Consider the following 16,939-nt stretch of genomic DNA (forward strand, 5'->3'; position numbering starts at 1 on the left):
AAAATGCGTGGTGACCATGCCAAAAAAACCAGTAACCTTTCAGTGAAGGTTTGTACAGCACAGTGAAACATTGCAAAAAGCTGCCGTCACACAAGGACTTTCTCCCTTGGCTGCAGGCACATTTGAACTGTGATATCCAGGGGGTGGAAAGCTGAGAGTGATTTCACAACATTGTTCCTGAAATAATCCTGCTAAAGTCAAGAGGGCTCCTTGAACAGAGCCCCTGGAGTTGTGCAGTGCTGGGAGTCACAGCAACATCATCTCTGTGTCCCACACAGAGGTTGAGGTGAAGAAAAGGCCCCTCTCCCCTTTGGGGGGAATTTTACACCTCTCAAGATCACAGGCTGTCATCCTGGTTTGGCACAAGGCGTGAACCTCATCACTGAGAGTTTCTGGCAGACTATTTTAGGGAAAGAATTTTGTATTGACACCTCGGATAGGATGAAGATATCCTGTAAAAGTATGTTAGCCTTGGGTTTTCTGGTCAGCTCTTGTCAGAATAAGAAAGCAGAATCGAAAACTTGACCTTTTTAGTGAAAAATGAATACTACAACATTTTGCTGTTTCACAGGGGGGAAAAACGTAGAGGTAATTTAGAAATCTTGAAGTGTGGCAAAACAGGGCTGCCATCCCTCAGCCTGTACTCCTGAAAAGCTGAGGACTGGAGGTCACTTTCTCCCCTGACTCACCCTGCAAGCATTCACCTCTGCCCCCAGTCCTCAAAATCCCCTTTCCCCCTCCTGCCTCGCCTCCTGATGTGTTTACAGCTGCCCCTTGGACAGTCCCTTCCTGGGACACCCATCCATCTCCGTGTGGCCTTTCCTCCTGTCCGTTTAAATGCCACCTGCGATTTATGGCCCAGCAGCTCCCAAGCACACCCTGCTGTGTTATATGGCACTGGTGTAATGCAGACTGCCCTCAGCCACAGAGGAAGCAAACACTGCTAATTTATGCCTGGCTTTTTATTTATTTATTTATTTTATTCCCCAGCATAATTCTGATTTTAACATTCCATCTACACCACATCAATATCCTTTCACCGCCAGCAAGAGAAAACAAAAAGTAAATTTTTCATTTCCCATTCCCTCCCCTCCTAAAAGGTTTTGCCAGAGCTGGCTCACCCGGCATGGCCCGGGGTGAGACAAATGGGAAGCGACTGTGGGCTGCCACAGGGGTGCTTTCTGGGGAGAGCAGTGCCCACAAGTGTCAGGTTTCCAGGATAGCTGCTATCTATTGGTGCATGAACAGAACAAATGCAAACATCTCCTGTATCAGGTTAAATTACTGGCCTGAGCTAATCCTAGGCTCCAATTCATCGCTAATTTATCAGTCTGCTGATGCCATTTGCTACATGGAGCTCTATTCAGAGAGCACATCAAAGTGCTCCAGGAAAAGAGAAAAAAAAAAAAAAAATTAGACACAGAGAGGAAGAAGGGTAACAAAACATTATGCAGGAAGTATTAAAAGACTAAAATAAATCTCTGGCCAGGGGCATTGATGAAATCTCTTGGCAGCTGAGGGATTCGTATCCTGCTGGATCCAGGACATCTGCCACAAGTCTTTGCCTGGCTGAGGAGCATCAAGATTCTCACAGAGAATTCTCCCTGCTACCCAGGCTGAGGAACAAGCTCCGTAGTCCAGGGTCCTCTTCACACCTCCCTAAAATTGTGGGTCAGGGACAAGCCATTTCACTGTCCCTGCATTTTGTTGGAGAGAGGGTAGAAAGACAGGGATTTTGCTGAAATTCCAGCTGAGTCCAGGTCTCCTAGAGTGCTGGAAACACAGAATAACATTCCACTGATCCAGCTACCACAGAGTTTTCACTTTTTCCTAGTCTGGAGGGAAGTTTGAGGTCACTGGGCAGACCCTCGACAGAGGAGACCTCTGTGCACACACAGCCTGTGAATTATAAAACTCCAGCAACTCAAAAATGTCACTGCACTGGGACTATACCATGGCCAGAGACTTCCTGCACCCCTGTGTGTGTCACTGTGGTGCTGAGCAGTGCTGAAGGGGGGGTGACAAACCAGGGTAAGCCCTGATTTCTCCCTTCCCTGCTGAGCACAGAGCAAAAGCCAGAGCTTCCTCTGGAAATCAGGTTCCCGCTCTGGAGCTGCTTGAGATCATAATTTGTGTTCCTCCAAAAAGAACTGTTGCAAGACAAATACCTCTCTGCAGACCACTGAAGTAGGTCACATTAGGCAGTGCTCTGGAGAGCCTGTCTGGCACTTCCCCATGAGCAGCAGGAACTGCTCTGCTCATTTCTTTCCCTTTCCTCCCTCTCTCCCCCATCCCTCCTCTCCTTCCATCGCTCTAACTCCGCAAAAAGGGGACTCTGTGAAGGGGAAACATCTCAAGGAAAATCCGTGCTCTGCTTTGGCAGCTGGAAGAATCAATGCTAACACAGCCCCTGCCTGCAGACAGCAGCTTGCACTGGCACAGCACCATCAGCCAGGCAAAATCCTGATGGGGTTGAGCAGAGCAAGTCAGAGCCGGGCAGGGATGGAGCCCTGTGGGCCCCCAGGGAGCAGGAGTAGGGTATAAGGGCTGTAATATAAGGTCAAACATTATTTAAGTGGCAGGCATCAGGCACTGGAGCATCCCGAGGGATTTCATTCGCTGCTCTCCAGAGCTTCTGGACACACAGGAAGGGTCCTCTGCTGCCCATGCCAAGGGGGGTGACCAGGGCCATCCCAGCTGGGCTGCTGCCCTTCCTCAGACTTTAAGGATGATCCCATCTCCTCCCGGGGAGCACTCCCAGCTCCAGCAGCACCTCCAGTACTGCTGCCTGCCCTTTCTCCCTCCCAGTGGGAGGCCTAAGCCAGGACTCCCAGACTCCTTGTTTGTTTTCCAGCTGGGAGTGATCAGCACCTTCAGGCAGCTCAAGGCTGGAATGCTGCAGGGATGTTACACCCCAGACAGGCAGAATGAGTGTAAGCTAAATGCAGGTACTTGTTTCAGTTTATAAATCAGCACCCCCAGCCCACAGGATGGGCAGATAAAGCAAAGTTTGTGTGATGAAATGATAAAATCTGGACATCACAGAGTAAGTTGGCCCAGGTGTGGAGTTACAAATTGGCCAGAAAAAGGCAACAGTTTTTTTTTTTTCCTCCTTGGGTACTCTTCAGAGCTCAGGTAATAAACCCACTCTCCTCTCCCCGTAAAGGCCGTAACACGCCAGAGCCCCACTGCAACCCTGCATCCAGCATTCCCATGGCATTCCTGATAACCAGAGGGTCACAGCAAGAGTATTTAGTGCTTAGAGCCAGAGGAGAGTGATCCCAAAGCCAGCAGCTCTCAGGCTCTCCAGTGGGACAGAGAAACAAAAACCTCAGGATCTCCTGCCTGCAAGAGTGACCACAGCCCCAGCAGTGTGTCCTGCTCCCAGTAATCATCCAAAATCTATTTTTAGACTGTCTGGTCTTGAACAGGGCTCTGCAGCTCCAGCCCTCGAGGAAATGCAACCAGGTTTATACTAACAAAGAGCAAATTGAACTCACTGGCTTGATGCTGTCTGAATTTTGAAAGAATTTAATTCTGGATGTTTAGGAAGCTTCTGTCTCTTGCAGATGAGCTGCATCCATTGCCAAATGTATGTCCTCTCAGAGAGAAAAATGAGGTTTATTTCTGCTACAAACCTACAGGACTTGTTTCAGTTTTACATATTTCCTTTCTAAATGGGAGCATTTTAGAGGAAAAGAAAATACTTCAAAAATCCTTCCCAGAAAAGTGACTCTGAAAATGTTTTGATCTGATTGATCCATCAAACAGTGGCTGAGGGAAAGGAAAAGATGACAGATGCTCCTTTTGTTGCATGCTGTTCTGATTAGCCTCAAATAAGATGCTCCCTCTCACCCCTGGCCCTCCACGTAGGGAATGCACAGAGCTCTGTAGGCTCCACTGAGGACACCCCATGTGGGAGCAGATCTCCTGCTGCTGGAAGGAAAAGATTTCCTTTTTTTTTTGCCCAGGACTGTTCAGAAAACCATGGTTGGATTTAAATTCAGAGTAAAAATAATAAAAAATTAGAGAAGGTTTAAGGGGTTCTTCCAAAAGTGTTCAAAGGTAGCTCTGTGCATCTGTTTTCCTGAAGACGGGGGTATCTATTCCATATCAACCCTGGATGGATGGAAAGGAATTTTCTTTGCTTCTTTTCCTTCTTTGTGCCTCCTCTATCCCCAGCCCTCCACTCACACCCAGGAGCAGAGGGTGATTTGTTTACAGGCTGCAATGAAACCCACTTAATGATAAAGTCCATGGCTAAAGCCTGTGGACATCAGGGCAGCCTTAATAAAATTTCTGTGCCTGAAACACATTAGTAGGCATGAGCTGAGACTGGAAAAAAGATTAGACTGCTGAAGAGCTGGCAGAGCTGGCAGAGCTGGAGCTTTCAGTGTGAAAATCAGCAGAAAAAGAAGCCAGACTCACAAGGGGCTGCTCTGGCTGTGCTAACATCCTGTCTGCCTGAACCCCATGCTCATGCCTGTCCTTTTCCCAAATCCCTTCTGATCTCCAGCCTTCCCTGTGGGCCTGCAGAGCCCTCACATATCCCCAACCTCTCTGGCCTGCACCAGAGCTGGCAGAGAGGAGGAGATCTGTGATGGTCAAGGCAATAACCTACTGGTTGTTTGGTCAGGCAGAGGAGCCAAGGCTCTGGGAGCTCTCTGGAGACCTAGATTCCCTTGAAGGCGAGGCCTGCATACTTTTTTGATTTCCATTCCAGGTCTGTCCTGGATTTTAATCCAATTTGCACTTTGACAGCAGAGATGCCCAAGGGCCGTGTTTCTGTGCAGAGAGGAGAAGGGAGGTCAGACACAGGGAAGCCCTCAGACTCTGTTAATGTCTCCCTGAAGACAGGGAGCTGAGCAGATGGCATCTCAGAGCCCAGCACTGTGCCCACACCAGCAGCTTTCATGGCCCTTCAGCTGATGACCTCACACAAGTCACCTCCCAGGTTTGCACCAGGAGAGGGGAAGAGAGCACAGCTGGAGGTCCCTGCAGTGCAGGAACAACTTCACTGTTTTGAGAGAAGCTGTCTGCTCCTCCCCGTCAGTCAGAGGTTCAGAGCCAAGGCTGTGCACACTGGAGCCAGGGAGCCAGCTGGGATTTGGAATGGGACACGAAAGTGGAAAGGAAGGAAACTTCCTGGACACGTCTGTCCAAGTGGCTCCAGAAATGCTTGGTGAAGTCGGATGTGGATCTGGGGGATGATTTGCTGGGAACTGGGCAGGAGAGGACTTCTCTGTCCGGTGCCACACAAGGAGATGTGTCCCCCTCGGGCCACCAAGTCCTGGTGACACAGCTGGCTTTGCCCAAATCACCCAGGGACCCTGAACTGCTGGGATTTGACACAGGCACAGTCAACATTAACCCTGAGTGTGGAGTGACAGGACAGGGGGGAATGGCTTCACACTGACAGAGAGCAGGTTAAGATTGGATATTAGGAAGAAATCCTTCCCTGTGAGGGTGGGCAGGCCCTGGCACAGGGTACCCAAAGCAGCTGTGGCTGCCCCTGGATCCCTGGAAGTGTCCAAGGCCAGGCTGGACAGGGCTTGGAGCAGCCTGGGACAGTGGAAGGTGTCCCTGCCCATGGCAGGGGTGGAATGGATGAGTTTTGAGGTCCCTTCCAACCCAAACCATTCTGAGATTGTGATTTGTACAATTTCTCTGTGCCTTGAAACGTGTCCATCAGTCATAGCATCGAAAAACCCTGTTGCCTTTCTTTAAAAAGCAATGAATAATTATCAAACCATTGCAGGATTGGTCCTTCAGTTGCTCTATTTTTCTTTAATTCCAGCATACTCTGGCTCTGACTGTCTCCCAGAAGACAAACGTTTGACTTTTCTGCTGTACCCTTTCTGATGCGTTACAGACCTGTGATCTTGTCTGTGCTCTTAATGGCTTTGTCAAGAGATCATTTCTACTCAAGCCTTGTTAGTCTTAATAAAGATTAAATAAAGCCATAAATACATCTGTGGTTTCCTTTTTGCTAGGCTGTAATTTGACTAACAAGTTAAATTAATTTGGAAGCTAATAATTATTTGGTTAGAAGTCGATGGAAGGAAGTTTAAGTTGAAAATGGACTTTTCATGGGAAGAAGAGGGATACCAGTTTTTAGAAATATAAACTGAATGTGAGAAACAAGATGAGTGACATTTTGAAAATCCTTTCTCATTAACTGGCTTTAGCTTTCAGTATATGTCATTTTTATCCCCATTTGTAAAGCTAATATTTCTTGCTGTCACATCTGTTGGGCAGACAAATCCATGAAGCAGGAAAATGTTGGTGAGGGAGTTACAAAAGCAGAGATATCATCGCAAAGATAACAGTCCATTTCCAAAGCTTGAATCCCAGAATGAGTAGCTTTCCCCTGGGATCTCCAAATTCACATTCTGGAAAACAACATTCATGCTAGGCCACTACAGACCATCTTGTGATCTAAATGGAGAGAGTGTTGTGGCACTCTGTTTTCATTTGTTAATTGACTCCTCTCTTGCTTAAGATAGGAATTGGAGTAGTTTGTGATAAATGGATTACACAGTGCTCTTTGTTTCAGCTCAAAGCCTGTGAAATAAATTCAAATGCCTCCCTACACCACAAGCAGCACTGCAGCAGGTGAATGTGCACAGGGATCTGGGTGTTCCAGGGAGCTGAGAGTCCTTTCCTCTCCATCACTGGTGTTTAACACAATAATTACCTAAAAAAGTGAATAAAGAACTCATGGAGCACAGTCCAGAATCCATCACTGCTTTTCCTGCATGATTTACAGTAATTCAGTCCCTGTGAGGGCTCACTGAAGTCCCTCACTCCAACATCCTTTGCACATCAGGTCTGGCTTCAGCAGGAAGGCTGGAGAGTCTCCAGTTTCTGCAGAGTGCCCAGGATCCTGCCTGGAAGGGAGAATTTACTGGTGGGACACATCTCCACACCCAACCTGGTGAATGGGATTGAAGTTCTCCCTTTTCCCAAGGGAGCACTTCCACCAGGGAAGAGATCTCAAAAGCTTTTACAAAAAAAAAGGAGAGCACCTTGCAGAAAGCTCTGGCCCTCACTCCCAAGTGTGATTGCCAAAGAGGACTTTGGATTCTCTAAACTTGACCAGAAATTCCCATTCTTTGGTCCTGCCCACAGGTTTCCTGTTTCAGCACTGGTATTTTAGATCCAAGCTCCAAAACACATCGTTCAGTTAACTTCATGTACTTCAAAAGAAAACAGCTCTGTGCCTTACTCTGTCCTTTACACTGGTTCTGACCCTCAGGAACCAGAAGGTGCTGGCAAACTGTTGCAGCTCCATATGGTTGTTTTGTGGCTCCCTCTGCTCTTTGGAGGGGAAGGAAGTCATGTTCTTGCTCCCACCCAGGCTCCATTGGCAGGCTCTGATCTTCCAAATTATCACCCTACAAAGAGACCTTTAACAAGGGCTGTCTTGTCCCCTCTGCTGGGTCTCCAGCCAGCATTGCTTCAGTGTCAGAGCTGGAACTCTGCACTTTTCTGCCTCCTCACTAGAATATTTCTGCTTCTTATTCACTCCTTCCCCTCATTCCCCATCCCTCTCCTTCTCTTTCAACTCACTCCATCACCAGCACGTTTTCACTCGGGAGGATCTCTCCTATGGTTTTTATTGCCAGCCTATGTTGTCCTGACATGAAAAGCTAATTAAAAAGGAGACAACTTCTTCTTCAGAGGGGATTGAAGACTCCAGCCATGTTCTCAGTTTTATGTGGGATCAGAAATTGCCAGAAAAACATAAACCATAAGAATTAAAGCTGATATGCAACAGGCAGGGATTCCAGTTCCTGGCACAACAGCAACACATTTGAATTTGGCTTGTACTGAACGAGAGCCCTTCTCACTGATCCCACTGGGTAGTGAGAACCAGTCTTGGAGAGGCACTGACAGATGTGAGTGGCAACAGAAGGGCTGAGGTTGTGCCCCACTCCACCTTACAGCCTCTTCTCAGAGAAGCTGTATCCTAAAGAGTCAAACACATTCTGCTTTTTTATCTTGCTACTCATTGCTTTAACTCCACCAAAGGCTGAGTTCATGGGAAATGAAGTTTCCCCCTTGCTGTACATATTTCCAACTCCAACTTACTTTCTTCAATAAGTCTTTGTAAAACAACAACAACAACAAATCCATCTCCAAATAAACTTTGCAGAACAAATAAACAAGGAAAGTCCTTGTTGCTTCCACCAATGACTGCACAGGACTGATGGAGAGATGAGACAGTGCTGTAACTCCCTGAGGGATGGCTGATGTGACAGCTTAAGCAAGGCAGGAGGAAGCAGAAGTGGTGTTGAGAAAAAAGAGAGAAGTTTCTGCAGATTGGAGGGGGCCTCATGTCGATGCTCAGACTTGCCCTTGCCAACAGAAAAGGAGATGCAAGAACCCTGGAGCTCTCAGCTCACACCAGAGCAGAACTGCAGGGCTGTGAAATCCCTGAGGACAGAAGGAAGAGACACTTGACTGCAAACAGCTTCACTGCACCCCTTGGAGCCTGGGTGAAAGTGGAAGAGCTTCAGAAGGTGCCATCTGGCTGCTCTGGTACTTGAGTTGGCATTGAAATTCAGGGGAAACTTGGGCAAAGTCTCAGGCACCACATTCTCCCTCCTCCCACGTTCCATGGCACCCCACAGCTGAGCCTGGGGAACAAGCCCTGGGCCCTGCTGACCCCATTCCCTCCCTGCAGCTGATCCCAGGCACTCCAGGGAAGTGTTTTGGCCCCTAACTGAATTCTGCCTGTGGTACCCAAAGCCCTGAGAAGCTGTAATTTGTCATTCACCACAGCTGCTGCTGCAGACACAAAGCCTGGCCCACAGGCTCAGCTGAGCCTTCTCCCCTTCTCCTGGGATCTCTCCATCCCTTTCCTCTCTCAAGTACCTGAAGTTAAAATAAAAATGGTAGGAACAAACACTGGGGAAAAATACCTCTAGTCAGATCAATGGATTTCATTTTTACAGCAGTCTTAAAAGTTTCCTTTTTCTTTAACAACATTTGTTTTGATTTTCTTTTGCTTTTCATCATAATAAAGTTACAACCTGAAACAAGGGGATAAAAAACCAACTTTCAAGCAGGGCTTTTCTTAGTTTCTCTTCTCACTTAAAGCTGCCGCAATATTTAGAGTTGCTAAAATGAGGAAAAATTGCCCTTTTATTCTCACAAAAAGCCTGTTTCAGAGAATCAGCATTTTCCAATAAAAAATGGTTTGTTGAAATTTCCTAATAAGTGCTTTTCCTGAGAGCACTGAGCTTAGTCCTGCTAATGCTCCCTTTCCATGTGGAGGGTGTGGATCCCCCTCAGCCCTCACAGGAGATATTGGTGGCTATCAGGTCAGATAAAGCCTACATGAGATTTGGAGCACGATTTTTGTACTGGACTACCCATTTTCTAGAGACTTCTGCAGATGTAACCTATTGTTATTTTTTCTTTTCACTTTCCCCCCTTTCCTGAGCATTATTTCTACCTCCATTGTGACCAGTTCCAGCAGTGGAGACAGCCCTGTGTCCCAAATCCTGCAGGGATGCTGTGCTCCTGTAGCAGGTTTCTCCTGCAGACACGAGTTATCCTCCTGGGTGTAGGGTGGAACAGACACCCCCTTCTTTCTCTCAGCTCTAGCAAGAGCCTGGACATGGTCAGGCTTTACCAAAACAAAGTGCAGACCTGTCCTTGAGGCTGTGAGGGTCATTCTACTACTGCTGTGGTAAAGTGGGAGCTTCTAACTCCAGCTAAAATTCTCCCTTTTGGGGTTTGCATAAGTTCAGAGTGGCCAGGCCACATCTTTCCTGCAGGATGGTCAATACCACAGTCCATTTTAAAGTGCTGGAGTATGGGAAAGGATGGGATTGAATGCTTGGAACAGCCTTGCTCTCCTGCCCAGACCCTACCTCCTGCCTCCACGAGCGGCTGCTGGCAGAAGATGGAGCCAATCTGCAAAATGAGCATCTCCATGGAGATAAGCTGGGAGCGCGAGAAGGTCAGAGCCAAAGCGTCAGGAGCAGCAGAGGAGTTCTTCAAACTCCATTTCCTTCCAGAGAAATCACTTGATGGAGATTTGTTGAACGTGACACCTGGCTGCCTCGCGTTGCCAGCTCGAACGAGGAGACAAAAGAGGGAGCTAATTGTTTCCAATGCGTTCAGGTTTAATATGGTGTGGTTTTAATTAGGGCTGCAAAGGGGAAGGGAATCAATTACCTCTCACAGGGGCAGACATCACTGGCAGGTGATGCTGTGTGGAGAAAATAACTGTGGCAGGATGTTGAGGCTCCCTGAAGGGAAAGGCTGGGGTGCTCCTTGGGGAGTCCTGTGCTTCAGATGTTCTTGGTGGCTCCAGGGAAGCTTGCCAAGAAGTGGCACTGTGACAACATCCACAAGGGCAAGAGCAGGGGGAAATGCTGCTGAACCACCCTGCCTTGGGGGTGCCCTTGTGCCTGGGGAAACTTTACAATCTCTTATCACTCTCTACAACTCCCTGGAAGGTGGTTGTAGTCAGGTGGGGGTTGGTCTCTTCTCCCAGGCAACAGCTGACAGAATGAGAGGACACAGTCTTAAGTTGTGCCAAGGGAAGTTTAGGTTAGATGTTAGGAAGAAATTCTTCACTGAAAGAGTGATTGGGCATTGGAATCGTCTGCCTGGGGAGGTGGTGGAGTCACCATCCCTGGATGTGTTTAAAAAAAGCCTGGATGTGGCACTGGGTGCCAGGGTTTAGTTGATGAGGAGGTGTTAGATCATGGGTTGGACTTGGTGACTTCAGAGGTCTTTCCATCATAGTTCATCCTGGCATTCTGTGATCCTATGTCTGCTCTGCAGAAAGAGATAGAGACTCTTGACAGAGAGCTCTGTGAACATCCCTTCCCACAGCTCTGGTGGGATCTAGTCCCCCTCAAGACACCCTATTCCTTAATTGAGCAGGACTGGGGTAGCCCATTAACTACTGTGTGGTAAGTGCTTGATGCCCTGTCCTGGGGGAGAGGGAAACAAAGGCACTTTCATGGTTGGGATGCAGTTCTCTGGAGAATTCTGTGCTTGTAGTTCCATGCCAGGGATCTGGAATTGAAAGGCTGCCAGTGAACAAACACAGCAATCCCAAGGACTCTCAGAGAAGCAAATCCCCATGGCACAGTGTAGAGACAAGCACACAGACTGAGGAGCTGCTGCTGCTGAAATCTTATTTCAGATTGTTCAGCAGAGTGAAACTGAGGTCTCCAAGTAGCTCAATTTCATGCCTTTAATGAGAATTACATTTCCTAAAGGAAGCGGCCAAAGTCCTTCAATTCAGTGTAATATTTTGCAAAAGTAGACAGATCTCAGGATCCTGCATTCTCAGAACCCTCAGACTCAGTCTTTGCCAGGCAGAAATCACAGGTCCTCCAGGTCCTTCAGCAGAACACTTTGGGAAGGGTTGAATTTATTCTCCTTGGTTCTGAGTGACTTCAGTGCCTACTGACATCCACACTGCAGAGATTTCTCTGCAAGGCCTAAAGGGATCAATTCAGCTGGCTGAAAATAAGATCACTAGCACCATCTGAGGGGCCCTACAGCATCCTAATACCTGCATGGTATCCCTACAGCTATCTGGGGTACTTGATGTTTCCCAAAATGTACTGGACACCTCTTCTTAGCCAGCTGAAAACAGCCAGTGCTTGGCCAGTTTGGTGGATGTTTGAAGCAAAAAACTTGTTCAGTTGTTATGCAGGACAAGGGCTGTACAATGCTGCAGTTTGAGGACAGAAATGATCTCCTAGAATTAATCTGGGATATTTTGATTTTGAAGTTGGAGCTACATTAGTATATGGCACTGTAAAGACAGAAAGAATAAAATATAAACAGTATCCATTAAAATAAAATGTGAGTGCCAAGTGGGTGCTAAAGAAATAGATCCAATGGTGAAATTCACCTTAAACATGTAAGATTGACCTCAGGCCTTCACTGACAAGAAGAATTGAATTCTTTTTCACTTTGTGTCTTTCTATTTTTTCGTATTTTGTCAATGAATCTCTGGAAGAGGCTGTTTATGGACAAAATGCAGCATGGTTCTTGAAAGATTTATTAAACAGAACTGCCAAATTCATAATTACCTTCTGGGCACTGAAATTGTTTGGCCTTACCAAATAAATGAGAATAACTACTGATTATTGTTTTTGGAGAAAGGAGTAGCTGGTAATAAGGAAGAAAACGTGCACATATGAGAAAGAGAAAGATAATATAAATGGCCAGAGATGTGTTCATGGAGAAGTTTGAGTGGTCAAATGACTCATTTGTCTGAAATAAACCCCATAATTTTCATATTACAAGGCACTCAAGCAGTCAGTAGTGCTTTCACCGCAGCACGATGGATAGACTTCATTTGTTTCCCTGATCCTCTTCTGCCACTGCCTTTTTATGGAGCAAAGGTGGCTGGATTTTACCTCTGTTCATTTTAGTTCAAAAATAGGAACTCCTGTTCAGCAGAAATTACTGACACTTAATGCCAGTAAGAAACTTGTAGAGACCTCGAGTTTTTAAACTTTTTCCATTTCTGGATCAGAACAGCCACACCTGATACACAGATGCAGCCCTACAAGTTTTTTAGGAGTCTTAGGGGCTTTTTATACTGGCCCTGAGGTTTTTGAAAGGTATTAAAACATGTCAACTTGCCATTAGAAACTCTCACCACACCCCAAAAACCCAGCCAGCTGTTCCAGCAAACCTCATCCACAGGTATGGGACAGCCAGCCTGGAGTGCAAAAAGTGTCACAGCCTTCAAAAAGGAAGGTCTTTGTGCCCACCTGCTTTTTAAATATGGGAATGGACATCTGTCCTTACTGCCATGACTTCAGAAAGAGGGGTCAGAAGCAGGTGCTGTCCCGGGTGCTGCAGCCCCCAGCCCTTGTCTGTGCTCCTGCAGGACCCTGCAGTGCTCCAATGGGAGCAGGGTTGAACTCTCAGGCTGCTGACTTGGGGATTCCTCTCTTTCCCACTTCCCAGCTTTTGCAGATTTTTCCCTTCCTCTCTTCCTGTGATGATTTATGGGGGGAAAGTACAATTCTAAAATGAATAATTGATATTCTTTCAAAGCTATCTCCTTTACTCTACTTGTTCTCTTAATTTACTCGGTTTATAGCAACTGATGACAGAAGCCTATTGTTTTGCTGAAACATTAACTTCACAAAGTCATTCTGCTCCCATCTGCAGCACTAAAATTAATGATTCCCTCTGCAACATCTGTTTAATTAACTATCGGCACCATAGAAGAGGCATCCAAATACCCCAGCGACTAAATCAGCCTCAAATTAGGGAAATACGATGTTAAATTGTATCAGAGAGAGGCAGAGATTATCCTTTGGAGTACTGACACTCATTAGCCACCAGCCACCCCATGTATCTTCTCCATGAAGAAGTGTCAGCAGCTCTTAGCCATAAAGTTTTCATTTAAGGGCTGTAGTCACAGGGAGGAGGAGGGGGTGGAGGGATGGGAGCCAGCTGAAACCAGCGCTCCATCATCTGTGCTGACGGATCTGCTGCTGGGATGATAGATAAGGGTGAAACTGTGCTGCCACTGAGCGTTGCCATTGTGCTCTTGGAGTCTTGTGCCAGCTTCCCAAATGCCTGACCATTCCCTGCAAAGACAGCAGGACTCACTGGGAAGCTGCCACTGAGAGCAGGAATGTCCAGGGATGCTGCTGGAGACTCTTGGCTACCCAGGAAGAGAGAGATGGGAGAAGACAGCTCTAAGGGAGGAAGAAGGGAGGACAAGAGATTTGGATTTCCAGTCTCTGAGGTCCCCAGGGGCAAAAAGATTCCTGGCAGACCCCACTACTGATGTAGCTGCATGGCCAAATTTGTATGGGCAAGGCACAAAATAAGGGGCTGATCCAAGAGTTTTTGGGGAGTTTTTTGGACTCATTTTCCCTACTTTGAACTTCCTCTTATGTTGCCGTGGCAACAAATGCAGCGTGAAATTGCAAGTTTGCAAAACACACTCAGTCAGCAGCAGCAGAAAAGCAGCTCCAGCAAAGGGAAGGGAACAGCAGCGAGGTGGGAGATGGGCAGGGAGGGGACCTGGATCCCACCACTGCCTGAGGAGAGGAGAGGAGATGAGAGGGCTGGGTGGCTCTGGAGGGACAGAGCAGGCAGGGGAGGGACAGTGGCACTAAAAGGGAGGTGTTAGGTGTAGCTCAGATTCCTGCTCTGTAGTTATTAAAATACACATCTCCACCCACACAGTCTGCTGCCTATCCAGAGGTGTTACCTCAGATGAACTCTCTCCAAAAAGGGAACCCTCCAGGGATTTTCACCACTTCCCATCAAATTTGGGAAGCGTTACGTTGTTCACTTTAAAGAATGAAGCTGAACTCCTGGAAGCACTGAAATAACTCTGAGGTTCTTCTCTGTGCAGGAGCTCAGGTCAGGAAAGTGCATCCACTGGGTCCTCTGGGGTGAGATTTTTCAAAAGCACACTGAGCCGGAGGCTCAGTGCCCACAAGGGCCAGATTTTCATCAGAGCTCAGTTTCCATTTAGGTAGCTAATTAATCTTTGCAAATACCTCAAAGTATCTAAACTGCATCTGCAGCTGTGATGTTGCCCTGAAGAAAGGCTGTGGCTAAACTAAAACTTCACAGTTTAAAAATCTATTCACTCCTTCTTTGGAAGAGTGCTGCCTTTCTTGGCAAAACTGAAATTTCTGATTGCTGTTTTTTGGCTTAAAGAATCAATGCACATCAGAAAGTCTGGTCTGAAATCTCAATCTTTACACTGCCCTCAAATCAAACATAAACTTAAGTACCAGGGAAAAGTAGAATTTAGCTCCTTTAAACCCTTATGAGCAATTCAAAGGCAACGTGTCAGCACACTGGTCACATCTATAAACGATGAATAAATTTCAAGAGGAGTAAGGAAAAACAGGATAAATGAGGCTGCTGTGAGACAACAAGCAGAAATACCACTCTTGATTCAAGAGGAGCTGAAGTCAATAGACATTATTACTCTCATACAAGATCTGTGTCACCCTCAATCTTCACTTACAATAAGCAGATTTTCACCCTTTCCTTCTCATCTTTTCCCAAAGATTCTTGTCGTCTCTGTGCCTTGACATTGTCTCTCAGTGGACAACTCCACCCCACCAATAATTCAGGGTTTTCAAAGGTTCCTTTCCATAGTCCTTCATTCTCTTATTTCCCAGCAAAGAGGCAGTTGTTGATTTGGTTTAGTGTAAGGACAGCCATGGATTTTGTGTCTCCATGGAAGCCACTCCTGAACATTTATTTTAATGAATGTTCAAAGTGGATTTGTCAAACCTTATTCAAGTTTAAGACAAGTCTATATAATTCATGCAAGAATGTTTAAGACTGTTACAATAAGTTTTGAGTTGTTTGCTTTAAAAGTTAATTCAAACTAACACGCTCAGGCATCCCTTTGTAGCCATGTCCTGTGGATGCTTCTTGCTCAGGACAGAATTTCAGATGACTGACCCAGTTAATAAAACCCTGCCTTGCTGAAAGAGGCTCCTGTGTGGCTCCAGCAGGAGGAAGAGTTTCTTCCCATGTGACAAATATCCCCATTTGTGAGATGCCCACACTCCAGCATGCAGGGAAGCAGAGCCAGGAGCTGCTTTCCCAGCGTTCATGTGCTGAGGTTATTGGCAGAACTCTACTGACAGAGCATGTAGAGAATGTACCAAACCACATTTAAAAGTGTGACATGAAATTCAAAAGCAGCCAGGGGAATTACAATGCTCTGGAGCAGGATAAGATGCTAAAGGAGCATGAAACACATGCTATGCCTAATGTGATTTTTTTTTTTTTATAAGACTCTTTCCTTTCCAAGCTTGCCAAGGAGTACATGGAGCTGTCAGACTACAACCTCAGACATGAGCAGCCATGGCAGGAATGGTGAGATGGATCCAGAGGCAGAGCCAGGCCAGTTTATGTCTCTCCTGGATAAGGGAGTCAGGTGAGCACAACACACAGGAACCACTCCACATACAGAGAGATGAAGAACAAAAGTGTTATTCCATTTTCCCACCCTGGATATTACTGATAATGCAGTGAGAAGGAAGATAAGGAGGTTGATGGCTTCAGAGAGTGTCCCTGGAATAACCAGTGCTGGGAAATGAGGGATCAATATTTATTTGGTAAAATGGAACATGGCTCTGAAACTCAGGGCCTGGATTGCCAGTGTGATTGGGTCTGCACACACAGCCAGGAGAGCAAAGGCACTGCCATGTTGTATTTATAATTTTAAACAGATTGGTTGAAATAATAGTTGGAGAAGATATAAGGGGAAAAGGTGTCCCAAGACTACATAACAGATCAGTGCCAGAGCTGGGAATTGATTCCTGAGACTTACAGTCCTCAGCCCATTATAATAAAACCCACTGAACACAAGGAATCTCTCTCTTTACTATTATCCTCAAGGTTTGGGTATATGTATTTATTATTTACCAAACACAGAGGAATGACAAACAGAATGAGAAACACAGAGCACTCAAAAAAACTCATAAAGTTCTTTCATATCTTTAATCAATCATGACTAGTGTGTCTCCCATCCATTTTTTTTTTCAGTTTAAAATAGAATAAAGATGTCCTTTCACATCATAATCTGTCTCCAGGCAGCTGTGCTCCTTACATCAGCACAATGACCCAAACTGCAGGGCTGTATTAACAGATACCATCTAGGCTTTAATGGAGTTCAGCCACTGGGATTAGGTCCCTGGAATGGAGTTTGGGCTGTCAGGCACTGCATGCAACTACGAGCATGTTACAAGTTATAGGCATCAATTCTTTCTAAGTGAGAAGCTATTCCAAATTCAAAACACTTCAGGCCTAATAACAGGAAATTATCTTGATGGATCCCCTTCAATGGGTAAAAGAAAAAAAAAGAGATGAGGAGAGAGGGTCAGGTGTCCAATGAAAACAAAATCGTATCCATGCTTTTTTTCTCTAGTTCAGAGCAAAGCAGGAG

General features: G+C 46.3%; 1 long non-coding RNA gene across 1 annotated transcript; it reads left to right on the forward strand.

The window, feature by feature from the left end:
• The first annotated feature begins 336 nt into the window (after positions 1-336).
• LOC137486290 (uncharacterized) lies at positions 337-5,967 on the forward strand. The gene is made up of 3 exons (XR_011005665.1): positions 337-460; positions 2,631-2,933; positions 5,798-5,967. It is a non-coding gene; the product is annotated as an uncharacterized lncRNA (long non-coding RNA).
• The last annotated feature ends 10,972 nt before the right edge of the window (positions 5,968-16,939 follow it).

Source organism: Anomalospiza imberbis, chromosome 21 (genome assembly GCF_031753505.1).
Source record: "Anomalospiza imberbis isolate Cuckoo-Finch-1a 21T00152 chromosome 21, ASM3175350v1, whole genome shotgun sequence".
Classification (NCBI taxonomy): Eukaryota; Metazoa; Chordata; class Aves; order Passeriformes; family Viduidae; genus Anomalospiza; species Anomalospiza imberbis.